This window comes from Mastomys coucha, unplaced genomic scaffold (assembly GCF_008632895.1).
Source record: "Mastomys coucha isolate ucsf_1 unplaced genomic scaffold, UCSF_Mcou_1 pScaffold23, whole genome shotgun sequence".
Classification (NCBI taxonomy): domain Eukaryota; kingdom Metazoa; phylum Chordata; class Mammalia; order Rodentia; family Muridae; genus Mastomys; species Mastomys coucha.
In genome coordinates this window covers 94991314-95010604 of record NW_022196906.1, presented here as the reverse complement: position 1 = coordinate 95010604, position 19291 = coordinate 94991314, and the positions used below count along the sequence as shown (strand labels likewise).

Genomic DNA, 19291 nt, shown 5'->3' with positions numbered 1-19291 from the left:
TATATATATATATATACATATCCCAACATTAGTTTCCCCTCCTTGCTGTCCTCCAAGTCCTTCCCCCAAACCTCTACGCATCCCCCTATCTATGACTCTACCCACATCCACTCTTCCTCCATTTCTCTTAAGGGCAGGCCTCCCATAGATATCAATCAAACATGGCATATCATGTTGCAGTAAGACTAAGCACCTCCCTCATATTAAGGCTGGACAAGGTAACCCAGTATGAGGAAAAGGGTCCCAAAAGCAGACAAAAAGTCAGAGACAGCCCTTGCTTCCACTGTTCAGAGTCCACAACCAACACAATTGTGACATATGTGCAGAGGCCTAGATCAGTCCCATGCATGGCCCCTGGTTGTCCGTTCTGTCTCTATGAACACCTATGAGCCCAAGTTAGTTGATTCTTTAGGTTTTTCTGCGGTGTCCTTGATCACTCTGACTCCTACATCCTCCCTCCCTATCTTCCGCAGGATTCCTGAAGCTCTGATTGGCTGTAGGTCTCTGCATCTGTTTCATCCAGTTGCCGGATACAGCCTCTCTGATGACCAATTATAGCTCCTCAAGATGTCCTTTGCCCATCAAAAGTTTCTGAAATTGTGAGTGTGGCTTTGCAGAAGGCCAATATAGCCCAGCCAAGGCAAGTTCTTTTTCTCTAGAACTGAAGGTCTGCAGCACACACAGTAGATTCTGCTTAATATCTGGACTCCATGGTCTGTTGCACAAATGTCCATGGGTGAAATAGCCATAGTTAATTTAGAGAGAATTTTAGTAGTGGTGGAGGTAGTGGTAGTAGTAGTAGTATTTTTAATTGATTTTATTTGGTTATTGCTGTTGTTTCCCTATTTTATGCAATCATGGTACCCCATGAGAACATAGAGAACAAGAGCAGGTAACAAACGTGTCTACACATGGAGGCACACACATGAGCAATAATACTACACACCTTAATTTAGAGCTGTGTGCTTTAGGAAAATGGGAAATAGGCTGGGAGATGAGTAACTAGTCTCTGAAAGGTTCTAATGTTATTGGTCATTTAACTAGGAGATGACTCTGACCAGACACTGTCCTACAGTTTCCTAAACTCCCAAAACAGCCTCTGAGGTCAACATGGGTCTCTACCATCGAGACAGCTAAGACTAACATCTGTCCTCGAATTAAAAACTTAGTAAAGGAGATTCAAACTCCAACCCTTCCAGTGAGCTTGGGGGAAATTTTATTTAAAACTAGACAGTATAAACAACACAAAGAAAGACATTCACGGGAAATAGAACACAATCGCCCCTATGGAGGTGCCTAGAGGAAAATCCTTTCTTCCAGTTACTACTGGCAAAAGACATAATACAGAAGATATAAAACAATGACCATTGGTTTGCAGTTACAGATTTTGTGGGCCAAAAATTCAGAAAGAGCACAACTGAAATAGCCTGTCTCTGCCCTGCCCTGACAGGGCTCTCACCTAGAGAGACGTGAAGCTTAGAGACGGTGGGCATTTGCACCCAGCTCAGGTGCAGATTCCGCTTGCCAGCCAGGCTCCCTGCTGGGGCTGCCAAGCAGAACAGGACTTCTATGTGCACTTCTCCATGTGACCTGGGCTTTCTCACAATGTAGCAGCAACACTAAATGAATACATACATACATATATATATGTATGTATGGGGGTCATGAATTTGAAAGGTGGGGGGGGACTCAAGTGGTGTTGATGGGGAAAGGAAGAATGGAAATTATGTAAATATAGTCTATATGAAATTCTCAAAAAATGTTGTTTTAAAAAAGTGATTATGTCAGTAGACGAGTAGAAACTGCAATGTCTCTTTTGATTTAGCCTCAGGGATTATATAAGGCCATCGCTGGTACCTTCTGTTGGTTACTGATAAGTCACAGACCTGCTTTGGTTCAAGGGGAAAAAAACACAGGCATTCTCAAGGAGAAATGCCTCAAACCGTCATGCTGTGCACTTTAAATATACACAGTGTTTATGAATTAAAACCTAAAGTGATGTGGGCTGGGCTGAAGGCTCAGGAGGAGCAAGCACAAGTTCCAAATACAGATCCTAGCACTCATGTAGAAGTCTGGCATGATCACAAGTGTAGCTACAACCTCAGTGATGGACAGAGAGGGAGCAGAGACAGGAGGATCACATCAACTTGCTGGGCCTCCAACCTAGCTCCAGCTTCAGTAACAGGCATGACATAAAAGGATAGGTCGGAGAGTGATAGAACAGGACTTCCAACATCCCTCTCTGGTCTCTACTCACACAAGAGTGCACTCCCATATATAAACATGCACATTTTACACACACGCATACACACACACACACACACACAAGTAAATAAATAAAAATCAAGAATTGTGCAAATAAATCTCACATTTTTTTCCAGGCTATGAAATAGATACTAAAAATGACTGAGATGTGCTATTGACTGCTTTAAATTCACTGAGACTCTGGGCAAGGGTGAGTATTAATATATAAAGGGTCCATGAGTACACATAACATATTTTTAAGTGTTGATTTGGCAAGTCGGAGTAATGACAAATTCTCCATCACTAATTGTAAACTGAGATGGCTGACCAAGGCTGAGTTAAATTTCCTTCATGTAACAACTCCGAAGAAAGGGCTTCTTCAGCAGTTTAATCGTGTAAACAAGATGCAGGGTCGGGGAAGGTTTGTCTATAACCTACTTAGGAAAAACTGTTCCTAAGAACTTTAGCACTTTAATCACTTTAATTGTTTGCATGCCAATTAATTGGCACTGCTAATTATAAATGAGTTATCTGTTCATTAAAGCGGGCTTAGACGAATGTCAGCTCAGAAGCACTTAGCAGTTAGTGTGGATTGCTTTGCGGGCTGCAAGAAGAAGGAAAAAAAAAACCTGCGTTCCCTTAAAAATGCTTTCATTATGGCCAGAAATTCCCATCATTTGTTTTTCACTAATTCTGATTCATGCCACTAGGCTGCTATAATAAGATTTTAGTAAATAAAACTTGAACTACACATGACGAGAGAGGGGGGAGGGAGAGAGAGAGAAGAAAGGAGATAAAAGTGCTTGCTTTCTAACTGCCTTATATACAAGGTCACAGAGCACCTCCCAGCATGCAACTCTACCACCTCTCATCTCTCTCAGAGGCAGAATTATACACATCACATGAAAATGCCACTTTGTGGTCCAGAGCCAACAGCCCTAGAAGGAGTCAAGTTCACAATAGTAGGAATATCTCTAGATTTCTCAGTCAGCACTCACAGCTGAATCCTGAAAGTCTACACAGCAGACCCTCACTGGTGTTTGAAAGTAAACCCATAGGCATTAATGAGCTCATGGTTGGTCATTGTAGTCCAGTGTCTTTGCAACTGAAACCGGATTTCAAGTCGTCATAGTTCTTCGAGGCTGTCAGGAAGAAAGCTGAGGAGTTGGGTTTCCTCAGCACACAGCTGAGGCCAGCAAGGTAAACCCAGATTAAATTCTAACACATTATGTCTCTACAAATACTCGTCAAGGCAAGGAATAGCCAAATTCATTGAAGGAGGAAAAAAATTAGAGAGTACAAAATGCTTTCTAGTAAGACCTATAAAATACTTCTTACACACTGGTGCAGCTGCCAGATTGATTCCTCAAGACAGGAACGTGACTGGTATGTTCACAGAGGGCAAGAAGTGAGAGGCTAGGCGGGGTGAAGTGAGAAGATGCTGAGAATGCCCTACCTTGCTCCTTTTTGCTGTGACAACACACTGACCAAAAGCAACTTTCAGTTGGGGAGAAAAAGGTATATTTGGCTTATTTATCCTGATCACAGTCCAACATTGAGGGAATTAGGGGGAGGAGCTCATAACAGAAACCTATAGATCATGACTTGTTCTCCATGGCTTGCTCAGCCAGCTTTCCTGTAGAACCCAGGACCATGTGCTGTCCGTGGGCTCACAGTGCTGGACCAGCCCACTCCATCATTAATCAGAAAATTGCTCCCCACAGACTTGTCTACAGGCCAATTTGATGGAGGTATTTTCTCAATTGAGAAATTCTTCCCAGACGACCCAAGCTTGAGTCCAATTGAACAAACAAACAAACAAAACTAACCAGCATGGGTTAAAAGGACAGGATGACAGACAGACATACAAATAGGTCAATGTGAGAACTCCTAGGAATGGGAGGACTTTAAACAAGAGAATGTGGTCTTTAAGATGAAGCAGGGAGACCAGCAAAAAATGTCATTGCAACAGTTTAAATAGATTGTTCCAGGATGGTCATAGCAGAAGTAAAGAGAAGTGATCAGGACTTGAGCATATCTTTCAAGGAGAATCATTAAGATTTCCTGATAAACAATGTACTATGTTGAGTAATGTTCCTTTCCCCAAAACTCATATCCTTCCTGGAATCATAGAATATGGCCATCTTTGGAAACAGGGTCATCACAAATGTAATTAGTCAATATGAAGTCACGTTATGGTAAATCCTTAATTCAATATGACTAGTGAAATTAGAATAGAGGAAGAGTCACTGAGATAAGCAGGCATAAGGAGGAGAAAAATAATATGAAGATGTGACTCACAGAGAAGATGGCTGTGTACGGATGGAGAATGGAGGTCCATAGCTACAAGTCAATCAAAACCAAGGACTTCCAGAAGCCACCAGAAGATAAGGAAAAGACCTACAACTGCTTCTCCTTCTGCTTCTCTGACTGGGTCCCAACCTTGGCAATGCCTGGCCTTCCATCTGCCCCCACTATGATCACAATGACACCATGCAGTAAGATCCAGAAGCACAAACAAAAGTCTTTTATTCTGATTGGCTGCTTATTTCCAGAAGAGTCCCCACCCCAACCCCAATACACAGGAGGAAAGAAAGAAGGAAGGGAAAGAAAGAGGGAGGAAGGGAGGAGGGAGGAAAAAATCCACTCAGAATGATGGTCTAATAAAAATGAAAAGAAAAAGGAGTATTCCAACCAATGGAAAGACAGACAAAACTGTGAGGACATGTTCTGAGCTCGGCTTGTAAACCAAGGGTAAAAGTTGAAGACTAGAAAAGACACAGTTAAAAAGCACCAGGAAAGATGAAGGAAGTCACACAATGCTGGGAGGTCCTGGCACTGGGCTCCAGGATCCCTAGAATAATTGTGCCTTGAAAGGAAAAAAAAAAACTTTTTAAAATTTTAGACAGGCTCTTGTTAAGGCAGCCCAATTCTGGCTTCAACCTGTGATCCTCCTGCCTCCACCTCCCCAGTTCTGAAGTTGCAGATGTGCATCTTTTTTATTGGTGAAGGTAAGTGGCACTGGTTAGAATGTCCTCATTACCATGACTACCCCATTGCAGAGCAGCAAATCAACTGAGTGACCTAAACCAGCCGCCTTTCATTTTGATTTGGTATTATGGATAAGAAATACAGAAAGAGTTCAGCTGAGGTCTTCATCTCTGATTGACACACCCTCTGTTGTAACAGCTAGGACTGGGGTATGCTCTCCCCAGAGTTTCTCCTCTCACCTGGCAGCCATCTCTGCACCCTTTAGAACTTGCCTTTGCAGAGCTGGACCCTCCCAAGCATCTCCAATGTGCCTTGGGCTTCTTGTGGCTTAAAATACTCAAGATAATCTTATGTTGGGGTTGTGCTGTATACTCTCTACTGTCTTGAACTACACCCTCCTAGGAAACTCATCCCTCGGTCACATCTATTCTGTAGTGTCCCCTCCTAAAACAACCCCACCCTTCCAAATTCCACTGCTTCTGCTCTTGCTACCCCAAGTCTGACACATGCCACTAAACCTGTAAAAGGCCTTCCTATATGATAGACTTCCCTTATTCACTCCCCAGCCAGATCAGCACCTCATCCAGTTCAAAAATAACATATTAAATCAGGACTCTTTCATCAGTACCCATCAATTTTAATATTAGTACTTAATATTAAATTAATTTCTAAGTTAATCAGTAGCTCTCCCTTCCTCAGGATAAAAAGAACCTCAGGTGCCTTGAGCTTCCAGTCAGCTCTGTCTTCCTGCATGTTATTTTAGTCCTGTAATCTAGTTTTTTGATTCTTCACTGATAATGTTTGTTATTTCTTCATTAAGACAGTGAGTACTTAGATTTACCCACATAGTTAGAAGTTACTTCTTCATTATTCTTTCCTGAGTTCAATTCCTTCCTTTAGGAAGTGAGTCTTTCTTTTAAATCAACGCATCTTAAACTTGATATCACATCAAAAGCATGCAAATATTTTTTTAATCCAATGCCCAGTCTATCTCAGAACAATTCCACAAGAGCACTGGTGTTAATTTTAAGTCTATTCCTGTGATTCTGATGTGTGATCAAGACTGAACACTTACCAAAAAAAAAAAATTCCTTCAGCAAAAGCCTTTTAGTAAGAAGTCTCAATCACTGTTCTTGACTGGAAATGTTTGCAAAGCTATCTGCCTCCTTTACAGAATGATAATGGAGATAGATATCAATTTCTACATCTACAATTATCTTCTTTTACTGTGTTGAAGATATTATTCTGCCATCTTCTGACTTCTATCATTCCTGAAGTAAACTGTCAGTCCAACACTCTGCCCTACAATGTTCACCTTATTTGTCTTCTGGCCTCTTTTGAAGTTTTCTCTTGACCTTTGACCTTGATTTTTCTAGTTTCATTAATGAGGGGGACCCTGCAGGTGTCCATGCAGACAGTGATCCACAAAGAATGGGAGTGAGAACCTGGTTCAGACTGACTTCATCAAGTCGGACCAGACTTCATAGTCTAATGCCAGGTGGTTCTTTGTGGGCATATTCAGAACATAGCACAATGTGGGAAAAGGTTTCCAGGCAACAACCATTCCAATCCAGGTGCACGATAATGCTTAAGGTGTGACTAAATAGAAACTCCTTTACAACTTACCTGTGACCATGAGGGTGGCTTCTATCACTTAAAGGCCTGGAATCTAATGTGGTCTCTGACTGAGATAGTGAAGAAGGTAGCAGTCTGTAAAGTACATGTGACATCTCCCCTAAGGATGGGTAATAGTCTAAGGAGGGAAGAGTCTGGGCTAATCATCCCAGGTAATTTGGTTGAGGTCTCCATTTACTAAAAAAAAAAAAAAAAAAGATGGATAAGAAAAATGTTATCAGGTCATGAAGAAAATTCACTCCCAGCCTCTTAGGGACAACAGGTATTTTTGCCCCTAATTAAGTGTGGGTGCTTCAGCCCTTCTTAGTAGGAGAACTAAATACTCACAGGAGAAAATATGGAGATAAAGTATAGAGCAGAGACTGAAGAAAAGGCCACCCAGAGACTGTCTCACCTGGGGATTCTCTCCATATACACTTACCAAACACTATTGTGGATGTCAAGAAGTGCATGCTGAAAGGAGCCTACTATGGCTGTCTCCTGAGAGGCCCTGCAAATACAGAGCCTTACAAGCCTTACAAATACAGAGATGGATGCTTGCAGCCAACCATTGGACTGGAGCACTGGGTCCCCAATAGAGGAGTTAGAGAAAGGACTGAAGGAGTTGAAGGAGTTTGCAACCCCATAGGAAGAACAACAATATCAACCAACCAGACCCCCCCCCCCGCCAAGAACTCCCAAGAACTCCCAGGGACTAAGCCCTCAACCAAGGAGTACACATGGCTCCAGCTGCATACGTAGCAGAGGATAGCCTTGTCATCATGCATCAATGAAGGAGAGGTCCTTGGTCCTACAAAGGCTCCATAAATGCTCCAGCGAAGGGGAATCAAAGGCAGGGAGGTGGGAATGGGTAGGTGGGTGGAGGAACACCCTCATAGAAGCAAGGGGAGGAAGGATGGGATAGGGTGTTTCCAGGAGGGAGTAACCTGGAAAGGGGATTTGAAATGTAAATAAAGAAAATATCCAATTAAAAAAAAGAAGAGGAATCCCTTGTGTGTTTAACATTCTTGGTCTCCCTAGAGATCTGTGACACAAGGACCTTGGTATCCCAACACATTAAGATGTGCCTAAAAAAATGGAATTCACTTAATTAGGAAATGACACATGATTAGAATTCACTATATTTCCTAAATCTGAGGATTTATATGTTTTAACATTTTTGAAAATTCTCAATGTTTTGTTACCATCTCTTTATTTTCACCCTTTGTTTTCAGTGTATGTATGCATGGTGTGTGCATGCATGTTCACGTGTATGTGGGTGTATGTGTACAAGTGTTTCATGTCAAATAACAAGGCTCACATCAGGAGTCTTCCCTGACTGCTCTCCTCTTCATATGCTAAAGCAGAGTCTCTCTGAACCTAGAACCCACCAATTTCAACTAGCATAGCTAGACAGCTTGTCTGTGGAGCCCTGTCTCTGCCTCCAGCAGTGCTGAGATTACAGACAGTCTCCTCATCAGCCAGGCATTGGCGTGGCCTAGAGGATCTAGTCTCCTGTTCTGATGCATGTGTGATGAGTGTATTTATCCACTGAGTCATCTTCCCAGCCCATTCATTATTTGATATCCTCTTTAAAAGTCCTGCCTTGCTTACCCAAGATCCTTCTCTTGCTTTTCTACATGTCTCTTTTTCCTACTCTCCTCCTCTTTATATCTTCCTGAGGTCTCCCAGGTCACTTTTTTGTTGACCATCTTCAGTCTGCTAACATTTCCTGAGTTTTTATTTTCTATTATTTTATGTCTTAACCCTCTATTATTTCTTTTCACAAAACTGGCTGATAGCTACTGGTTATGTTTAATCACACTGTTTAAGTCATCTCTACTCACACTTCATTTAGAGAACACATTCAGTACTTAGGGGAATCCTCCCCCCCCCCCCCCGAGCCCCCATCACTCTACTGACTCTAACCTGTGGTTGAATGTGTGCTTGCATAGGCTGTAATTTTAGGACTGTGATCTCATATTTGGCAGATCTGTGGCTGCAGGAATCCAATACAACCTGGATTTAAGTGGTGTTCCTCCAGAGAAGGGGTCCATAGTTTTACAAGTCATCTTTGATTGAATTTCCTAGACTACAAGAGAAGGTTTAACAAGATCATATTTATGAATTCTCATCACCATTTTTTCCCCTAGGCCAAGCCAGCTCAGCATCCTCATAAGACATTTTGTATGTTTGGCTTTGTCTTTTTTTTCAAGTGGGTGGGTTTCCATAAAGCATTTCACTGAGAGTACACACCATAAGTGTATTGTCTAGAGCAAGAATCTTAGTTCAAATGCCCTGTTGCAGGGATGCCTGGCACCTCTGTTCCTGCTTCTCGTGGTTCCCAGATAGAAGCACCATGCCTGACTAACCCTGGCAACTGTCCCCACATTAACTTAAGTGCCCACCCACCACATCCATTTCAGCTTCTCTACACTTCTAGACCCTTCCATTCCTTGATTCCTAAAAGCACCAACACTGCACTCAGGATGGTATTGGTTCTGGTTGGTCTCCCACTTTCAGGTTGTTTGAGTTTGGTTTTGGTTTGGGCTTTGGTTATTTTGCCCCTATGAAAGGCTTTAGGGAGTAATCTCCACAAAAAAGAAAATCTCTGCAGATATTTCCTCTAACTTCTTTGAAGGAGGAATTGCAAGTTTGACTCTGGTTCACATGTTGAACAACCAAACTTTTATTAATTGACATTTTCAAATAGATAAAACACATTTTTTATACACAAAGATTGTGGGAAGGAGAGGAGAGAGAGAAAGATGGAGAAAGGTAATGAGAAGAAATGAGAGAGGAAGAGAAGAAAAAAGAAGAAGAGAGGGAGGGAAAGAGAGAAGGAGAAAAGGAAGGAGGGAAGGAAGGAAGGAAATGTTAGGCTAGACACCAAGAAAATCTTTCCAAAGTTTTCTAAATACTGGTGTGGCTTTGCTTTCATTCTTGCTGTGCTCTCCTTCTACCATCTGATGAGCATAGGTGAGGCCCACGACTGCCAAGCTTCCCTCAGGACTAACATACCCCAGGGAACTCTTTGGGCAGACTCCAGTATTAAACATCTTGAACTAGGACTGGGATTGTGGGTCGGTGTAGGGCCTTTGTTTATGTGTGAGGTTCTGGGTTTGATCTCCAACACTACAAAAAAGAAAAGGTATATCGAAAAATTTGAGGGGTATATTTTGTTACTAATCTATGCTAATATCTAGGAACAGATTTAACTTTGTATTCCTGATGGTAAGATATAAATCTAGAAAGATTTAACTGGCCTTCCGTTTCATAATTCATTTAAGGAAACATCAGAGGTGGAGAGGAAATTTAACAAGAAAAAGGTAAAGACGTTACAAAAAAATTGGGATTCTGCAAGAGGAAGCTGTGGATTTCCATTACTCAGATTGCTTCCAACACAAATTAGCTTGGCTCATGGAAAGATGAGAAACGTTGTCTAGCACGTCCAAGCCTTCCTTGGATTATTGACAGTTCCCGAGTTTCCTGTCCATCTTCCTGTACTTCACATGCACTGTGTTTCCTCTGTGTAATCTCGTCCTCATCTCCAAAGTATATAGGGCTTACCTCTACATCTTCCTTTCTCATATGTAAAAATATAAATAAAAGGCCAGCCTTACCACAGAATTAACAGCCGAAATAAATTGTCTTAGAAACTAGGATTTTTGCCATGCAGAGCCCACACAAAAGCAATGTAAAATTGCTTTTCTGTGACACTGCCATAGCCCTCCAACTAAACTCTCAGCAACATGAAAGAGGAAGCCAGGTTTCCAAGCCTCCCAGGTCTCCATAGCTGACTTGAGCTTTGGTGCAGAGTAGAATCCAGGTAAACACTTGAGGACGAAGACTGACCTGTCACCATTGTCATCAAGACTCCCATTGTCATGTGACCACATGCTTCTCAGATGCAGTTTGGAGTCCTGAAATAACCTCAGGAATAATAATAATAATAATAATTTATATAATTAATTAATAATAATTAATTAATTTATATAATAATTAATTATTATTACTATTATTATTATTATTGTCATGATTATCATCCTCTTTCTGCATGAGAAAGCTAGAATAGGTAACTCAAACAAGGTCACACCAACCGTACATAATGACTTCTATCACATTTTCGTAAAATCTTTTGTGCAAACTAAAGTTTTCAAGTTTTCCACGCAGTGGAGAAATTAGCAAAGTTTGTTGCCCTTCTGGGTGGGGCCACCCTGTGGGAACACAACTTGAGCAGGAACCCAACAGAAGCGATAGGTGATGGCCTCTGCTCGTGTACCCAGAAGCTATGATGATGTGTACAACCTGAACAATAGCACGCATGAACCCATACATCTCTGATTTCAAACCTTGTGGCCTTTCCAGTTGCTGTGACTCCCAGCAATGATGATCCTTCTGTGTTGGCTTCTAAAATCATTAGACTTTCTCTTTTCATTTCAAAGCAATTTAAACTTTCCTTTGTGGATCGTTTGCATTCCTTAAACTTTAGATTATGATGGGTGAGTCATTTGTCACCATCTGCCGACAAAGAGGGTCCACAGTGCTTAAAGGCACCTGCTATCAAGCTCAATGACATGAGTTCAAACCTAGAACCCATATGGTGGAATGAGAGAACCAACTACAAGTTGTCCTCTGACCTCTGTAGATACACAAACACATACTATAAGTAAATACAGGTAAAGAAAACTATTTTAAATGACTCCCACAGTTTTTTCTTTACTACACAACCCACATCAGTGGCAAGTCACTTGGTGACACATGGCTGATACAGCCTGGCCTTTACTACCATAGCAGTATGATCTCACAGCATGGCTGCAACCAAGTAAACCCAGCCTTCCATCCCCGCTGTGGAGTTGCAACATGGCTGTACAACCTCAGCCCTACATAAGGGCTCGCTAACAGAAACCCTGACAAATGGCAAAGCATAAGCAGCCATAGCAGGCACTAGGGTAATAATTTATTTTTAATACCATGCTGTCTTTAACAGTGCAATTTCCTCCGGGGTGTTTGCTTTGAGATTGCAAGATAATTACATCTCAGAAACCAGGCTAATTACAGTTAACAGCCTGAAAACCAAAGGAACCCTCCCCTCTACCCCCGCCATCCCTTCTTTTCCACTAGAATACTACACAAATTCCAGTTAAACCATGGAACATCATTCAGGAAGCCTGTTTGATGAGTGCTTAGCAGTTCGTTCTCCTTTCTGCACAGGCACATGGATCATTCACAGTGGTGTGAAGGAGCGGGACCTGGTTAATGCAGCCTTGGTGATTCGGATAGATAGGGATGCAATGAAAAGAAATAATGACAACAGTCTTTCAACAAAAATGGAGCCTAAATGTTTCTAGGGGAAATCTGGAAGGGGGGCACAGAGGAGGCGGGATGCAGGTGAGCATGGGTCTGTGTTGCCTGGACGAGGTTACCTATGGTCTCCAGACACACCCGAGAGGTGCTTTGGGATTAATAGTCAACCAAACTGGGTCATGTGTAGAAACAAAGACTGAAAATGATATGAGAGAGACCTCATCCAGTTCGTAACCATCAGTCTTTAGTGTTCAGAATACAAAGCGAGGTGTTCAGACCATGAGAACCTCGAAAGTGACCGACCGTGCCATGACTTGGTGGTTCATTCAGAAATACTCCTTATCCTTTCATAGATGTGATGTACTGAGTGAGCAGGGTTATACATGTAAACATCCTGGGATTTTGTCATCCTTCCAATCCTAAATTTTATTGCAGTTTCCAACCTGCTGTAGTATGGATAGGGGTGTATTGTGTGGAGTGCTAAGGTTGTAGAACCTTTAAGAGAACAAGCTTACAGGAAGGTAATTAAGTCAAAAGGCGTCACTCTCAGGAGGGAAGAATAGAGCTCTTGGATTATTTTAAGGAAGTCTGATACCTTACCTGAATCCTTCTTCCACAAGTACCACTCACCTCTTTTAAACATAATTCTGCCATTGTTGGGCACAACACCCTCAGCAGAGCTAACTAGAACCCAGTGTCATACCCACAAGCCTATGAACTGGACAAACCTCTTTCCTTTATAAAGCACCTAACCTCTAGAGCTTTGCGATAGCCAACTAGAACCCTGAAACTAGACTTCACTGTGTCTTAGCAGAGATAAAGACTCTCTCCTGTGCTGTGGAAACTGATCAGTCAGCAAGATGTTTGCTTCGCAACCATGGAGAGCAGAGTTGAATCTCTATAGCCTGGGTCAAAAACCATGCATGGTGTCATGTCGGGGAGGGGGATTTCTGAAGTTTGATGGCCAGCCAGCCAGCCTAGCCTTCTTGATGAGATCCAAGCCAGGGAACAGACCTGTCTCAAAACAACAACTCCTGAGAAGCACCACTCAAAGTTGTCCTTTGGCCTCTACACAAACGTTTGCACACCCACTTATGCACGTACATTTCCACACTCCCAATCATACATACAGACTCTCTTTCTTGAACAACCCTTCTGCTCTAAATACTTTCCAACTTTTTAAAAATTTATTTCCTGATTTGCTTGCAGTTTCCATTGTCTTTTAAAATCTGGAAGCCAAATGCCACAACTGCCCTGGCTTAATTTGACATCTCATTTTCTTCCCTTTTTTAAATGTCTTACTTTCTTTTATATGTCTCATTGTTTTGTCTACATGTCTGTCAGGGTACCACTTGTATTCTTGGTGCCCAAGGAGACCAGAAGATGCCATCACATCCTCTCAGACTGGAGTTACAGACAGTTGTGAGCTGATGGGTAGGTGCTCGGAATTTAATCCTGTCTTGGTTTTGCTCTAAGAGTCAGGACCCCTTTCCTTCCTGCCACAGACCCAGGTGGCCACTGGTGACAGAGAGAGGTCAGTCACCCACTCATATTAGTGGATCTCTGCTACTCTCAATGTCGCCTGGGAAATGTTACCAGGGCTTCTCTTGGGATGGGCCATCTTTATCAGCTCTTCATCGCTACATAACCATGCCTAAGCACTATGGTCCTAAGATTTGGGTTAGGGGTGCTGGGGATGTGAGATCCCCAAACCTAAGCCAGCCTCCCAACCAATTTCACCAGTACTAAATCAATACTACTGGCCACCTGCCTGAGTCAGACTTTCAATTCCAGTTTAGCTGCTATTCATTATAAATTTAGTTTCCTTGTAAAGATCTCAGGGAGATAGGGAAGTTAGACAGGATATGATTTGGCTATCAAGCCATGGAATCATCACAATAGCCAAAATCACTAGACAACCTCCCTTCTTCAAAACTCATTCATTGTTCCTTATGTCTGGCGCTTAGCCTCGAAGGGGCTCGTGATCTAGAAGAACATTTGGCCTACCTTGCAAGTTACATCTCTACCATCATTATCTAAAAGGAATGGTGGTTGCTATGAAAGAACATTTGAAATGTATTCTGTGAAGTTTAAACAGGATTTCATTACAGTAGTCTGTAAGGATGCAATGAGGATGACTAAGTAACCTGGGGTGGGGCTTTTGTTTTTGCAGATGGGCCTCAAAAAAAAATATTTATTCTCTAAAGAAGGGGAGACAGTAAATGGAAAAATAAAGGAAATGGTTCTCCTACAAGCCTACAACACCCAAGCTCATTACTGGCAATGGTGAAACCCCCCAGCTGTGAGTTGATAGGTTTTTCTGTAAAAGTGCCAGGAGACCCTGCCCACAGCCAGGAGGCTCTTCCTGCCCTTACTACACACACACACAGACACACAGACACACAGACACACCCTCCTATTGGAGGGTGGGGTTCATTAACATCCATTGTGGTCATCAAGGCCAAGTTTCTTCTGGCAATGAAGCTGCGAGGGAGACGATGTGCTCAGACATTTAAAGCCACATTCTTCGGGAGAGCTTTCACATCTCATCCCTCATTCTCTTGAACAAGTTCAGGGCAGGTAAAGGGCAGGTTTGCTGTGTAACAAGAATACTGTTTCTGAATCGTTCTCATAAAGTTGGGTCAGCAGTCCACCACAGTTAGCCAGTTCTTCCGTGAGCAGAGAAAATCCCATTACCGGGGTCTCAGCTGGTCGTGTAAAATGGGCAGGCCACAGTGGGTGGTTCAAGCTAAACTGTCCAAGTACAACCTTACAAGATTAAGCTGAGGGAGGAAGGAAGTGACTAGTAAAACCCTAAGCAATATTGGAGTGGAATTAAATTTTAGTTGGTAGCATTGCTGAGGATGGAATTAAATGCCTTGTATAGAATTTCAAATACTCTCAAAATGCCATATTTGAAATCTGGAGTTTTTGTTGACTCTCTAAACACCTTAGCTATTTTAAACAATTGTATTTTCTTCCAACATATTTTTATTGATAACTTGGGAATTTCACATAATGCACCCCAATCACAGAAGAGGAAGAGGAGTAAGAAGAAGGAGGAAGAAGAGGAAAAAGAGGAAGAGGAAGAGGAGGAGGAGGAGACAAAAAGCAAAAACAGGCAAGAAATACAACTTGTGTCACCCATACACTCATTGGAGCAGGGTCAAACTCCTGGTGGCCAGCCCTCTAAAGAAAACTGAGTCCTTCCCCATCCACACTCCACCAGAAGCCACCAAAATTTTAAGTAACAAAAGTGTGCTTTAGATGTGTCTCTTTCAGACCATGTGACTTATATCATCGAATTCAATTAGAAATCATTAAATAGGGCTGGAGAGATGGCTCCGCGGGTAAGAGCACTGGCTGCTCTTCCAGAGGCCTTGAGTTCAATTCCCAGCAACCACATGGTGGCTCACAACCATCTGTAATGGGATCTGATGCCCTCTTCTGGTGTGTCTGAAGACACTGACAGTGTACTCATATACATAAAATAAATAAATCTTAAAAAAAAAAACAAACAAATCATTAAATAGCAGCCCATTTAAGCTGCAGGGCAAAAAATGCAATAGAAAAATATAAAAGACCTGCACCCATAAAGCTCTGAGAGGCTGCAGATGATACCTTTTTTAAGGAATGATCGCAGGAACAATCTTAGGTAAGGAATGTCCTCACCTAATCACTTATATTTTTTTTCCAAAATTGTTTTGAGTCTTGTTAATCCTCTAAGCGATGCTCAAAGCAAGCATATCATGTTGTGTGGCCGTGGTGGTGCCTCTCTGACTACATCGGAGTTTCTTCTGCCTCCGTGCTGTCGCTGATGGCTTTCTGTTTATCTATCCATTAACTCAAAAAAACCTGTTTTTCTGTAATTGGACCTCAGATGTACAAAACTGGCTTCATCACAGGCCCTGATTGATGGCACTCTTGCCACTGGTCAGTGCCTGGCTGCTTTTATTTAGTTATTTTTAATAAGTTATTAAGAATTCATGAAGGCATCATCCAAAAACTAAAAGGATCTCCATCCAGCCATATGCTTCCCTCCATCTCTCTCCACCATCCGGCCTCCTTTTCCCATTCGGCATAAGCATCCTTTCAAATCTCAGGTCAACTCCTTCGCTTTACTTTGCATATACTTCCACATATTAAATATTAATAGGTATACACATATTCTACATTAGCATCTTAACTTAATTTCAGTATCGTGCTTTAAGTAAATGGAGAACTACTTTATTGTAAGTGTGATAGTGGTTAGATTTATCCATGCTATCGGAACGTGCTGTGGTTCGCTTGTTCGGAGTCTCTGTGATAAGCTGTAGAGTGTGCTACAGCTTACTGTCTGGGTCCTAGTGTTAGACATTGCAAGTTGCTGCCAGGTTTTTGCCACTGTGACCATTGTTGCTGTGTTTTTGCGAATGTGTATCCTACTGCACACGCCCAGACTTTCTCTTGGATGTGTACTGCAAACTAAATTGTGGGTTCAAGACTCCATGAATCGTCTGCTTCCAAACATAGTGCCAAGCTCTTCTTGGTACCAGTTGCATCGTCAACATCAGGAGATGTCACACTTTTCCAAGGTTATCATACTCCCTGTTGGCAGTGTCGGACATTTGCATTTTTACCTAATAAAATAAGTGCATAAAATTACCTCTCATTGTAGTTCTGGTTTTCCTTTTTCTAGCTATTGAACATCCCTTTACACACACATTGGCGTACATACAATAGGGTTTGGTTTGGTTTGGTTTGCCTGTGTGTTCTTCCCAATTTTCTACTGATGTGTGTGTTTGTGTGTGTGTGTGTGTGTGTGTGTGTGTGTGTGTGTGTTCTTTCTAACTTGAAGGAGAAGGAGTTGTTTACATATTTTAATGCTAATCTTCCATTGTTCTGCATATTCTGAATATCTATTCAAGTTTGAAAGTTTCATTCAGGGCTTCTAATATCATTAGATATCATTAGATGGCCAATCGATTTGGAGTGGATACAGGGGGAAACAAGGCCCCAGTTTCACGTCTTCTATGTAGATAATGGATAACCATTTCTTGATGGCTTTCCTCCATACTGATCAGTCATCACTGATGTATCACATGATTCTCTAATCCCTTCGTCATCTTGTCTATCCCTGCCCCGACCCATATATCACATGATTCTCTAATCCCTCCGTCATCTTGTCTATCCCTGCCCCGACCCATGTATCACATGATTCTCCAATCCCTCCGTCATCTTGTCTATCCCTGCCCCGACCCATGTATCACATGATTCTCCAATCCCTCCGCCATCTTGTCTATCCCTGCCCCGACCCATGTATCACAGGATTCTCCAATCCCTCCGCCATCTTGTCTATCCCTGCCCCGACCCATGTATCACATGATTCTCCAATCCCTCCGTCATCTTGTCTATCCCTGCCCCGACCCATGTATCACATGATTCTCCAATCCCTCTGCCATCTTGTCTATCCCTGCCCCGACCCATGATGTCTTTCCTTTTGCTCCTATTTTTCAGAACTACTCTGATTACTCATGGAGCTTCACCTCTTCCCGTGAAGTCTGAAATCGTCCTATAAAGTACCACTTTACAAGCATCTTGTGTCTATAGGTGAAATCAAAACCTGGGGGCTTTCTAAGATTTTTTTCAAAATTCCTAAGAAGCTTGTATATGTTTACAAAGAAACAGGATCATATAAGCCCTACATTTGCCTGCTTCTAACTCTCCCACATCCTCCCAACAGCTCCCCAACAACTTTTTGTTTCTATAACCCACCACGTCTCACCAGCACTGTCCATGCGTGCATGGGTGTGAGGCCATCCACTGGAGCACGAGAAACCTTCCGAGGCCACAGCTTCAGACGCTGGCTCGTCCTTCCCCAGCTACCTCTTCACGAGGTCTTACAAATTTTCTCTAAAGAGATCTCTCACTAGATTTGTTTCGGATGCGTTGTATTTGATCATTAAAATTTTATGCACTTGTTTTCTCCTTGGTATGCTTTATAGTTATATGGAGAAATGCGAGTGACATTGTTCTTATACCAAGCCACCTAATTATAGCCTCTTATTACTTGTAATAATTTGTAGATAATTTGAATTTTCAGGTAAATTATTGCTAGCTGCAAACAATGACTGCTTTTATTGCCTCCTTTCCCACATTTATGCCTCAGATATCCTTTCCTTACCCTATTGAGCTGTCCAGAGCCATCAGTATAGTGTTAAAGAGCATTAATAGAGAACATGTTTCCTTTTCCGATGTCTTCCTGCTCCAGCACACATCCTGGGGGATCTCTTTAGTTCTGTAACTTACTCTACTGTCAGAACTTATCCTGACACAAATTTACTGTCGCCTGGATCTATTGATCTTATGGTTTAACAAATACCTAAAACCCCACAATGTTCCCTCATCTTGTCTCATCTCTCACCTCAAGCTTTCCCCTCCTTCATTTTATAAGTAGGGATGATACCACCATGCATATAATACAAATCAGGGAGCAAGAAAGTTTTTGACCCTATCTTTCCTATCAAATGCCCTCTCAGCCAAACGTGTGAATTCTGGTTCTTTAACTTTGTTCTACTTCAAATTGCTTTCCCAGCCATTCTACCTACCCCCTCAGCTCTCATCTATCTTATAATCTGTCACGTGTTCCTAAGCACTCAAGTACAACCAGTGTCTTAGTTAGGGTTCCATCACTGTGAAAAAAAAAAGACCACCATGACCACGGCAACTCTTATAAAGGAAAAGATTTAACTGGTCCTGGCAGGAAGCATGGCAGGGTACAGACAAACATGGTTCAAGAGGAGCCGAGAACTCATCTTGATCCGCAGGCTGCAAGGAGAGGACTGTGTGCACCACTGGGTATGGCTTGAGCATAGGATATCTCAAATGACAATGACACACTTGCTCTAACAAGGCCACACCTGCTAATATTGCCACTTCCTATGGGCCAAGCATTCAAACCCATGAGTCTATGGGAACCATACCTACTCAAAGCATCACACCCAGTCTTGCCAGTATTCTCTTCCATACCTGGCCAGACAGCCTTTCTCAGTCTCAAATCTGTCACACAGTACCTTCACTAAAAATTTCCTGATGGTTCTCCGGAATCGAGTGGAAAATCCTGAGTCTTGTTTCAGAAGGACAAACATCTACAGCT

General features: G+C 42.2%; 1 long non-coding RNA gene across 3 annotated transcripts in view; it reads right to left on the bottom strand.

Moving 5' to 3' along the window:
* The window catches only part of LOC116073459, an 81575-nt gene that overhangs the window by 56110 nt on the left and 6174 nt on the right, over positions 1-19291 (bottom strand). For 2 of the 3 annotated variants that reach the window (XR_004111811.1, XR_004111813.1), the window contains exons 2-3: positions 8779-8941; positions 6862-7047 (exon numbers count right to left, since the gene is read on the bottom strand). This is a non-coding gene — a long non-coding RNA (uncharacterized LOC116073459). Of the gene's footprint in view, positions 1-6861; positions 7048-8778; positions 8942-11201; positions 11431-19291 lie in introns of those variants that run through there. The other variant, XR_004111812.1, reaches the window with a different exon arrangement.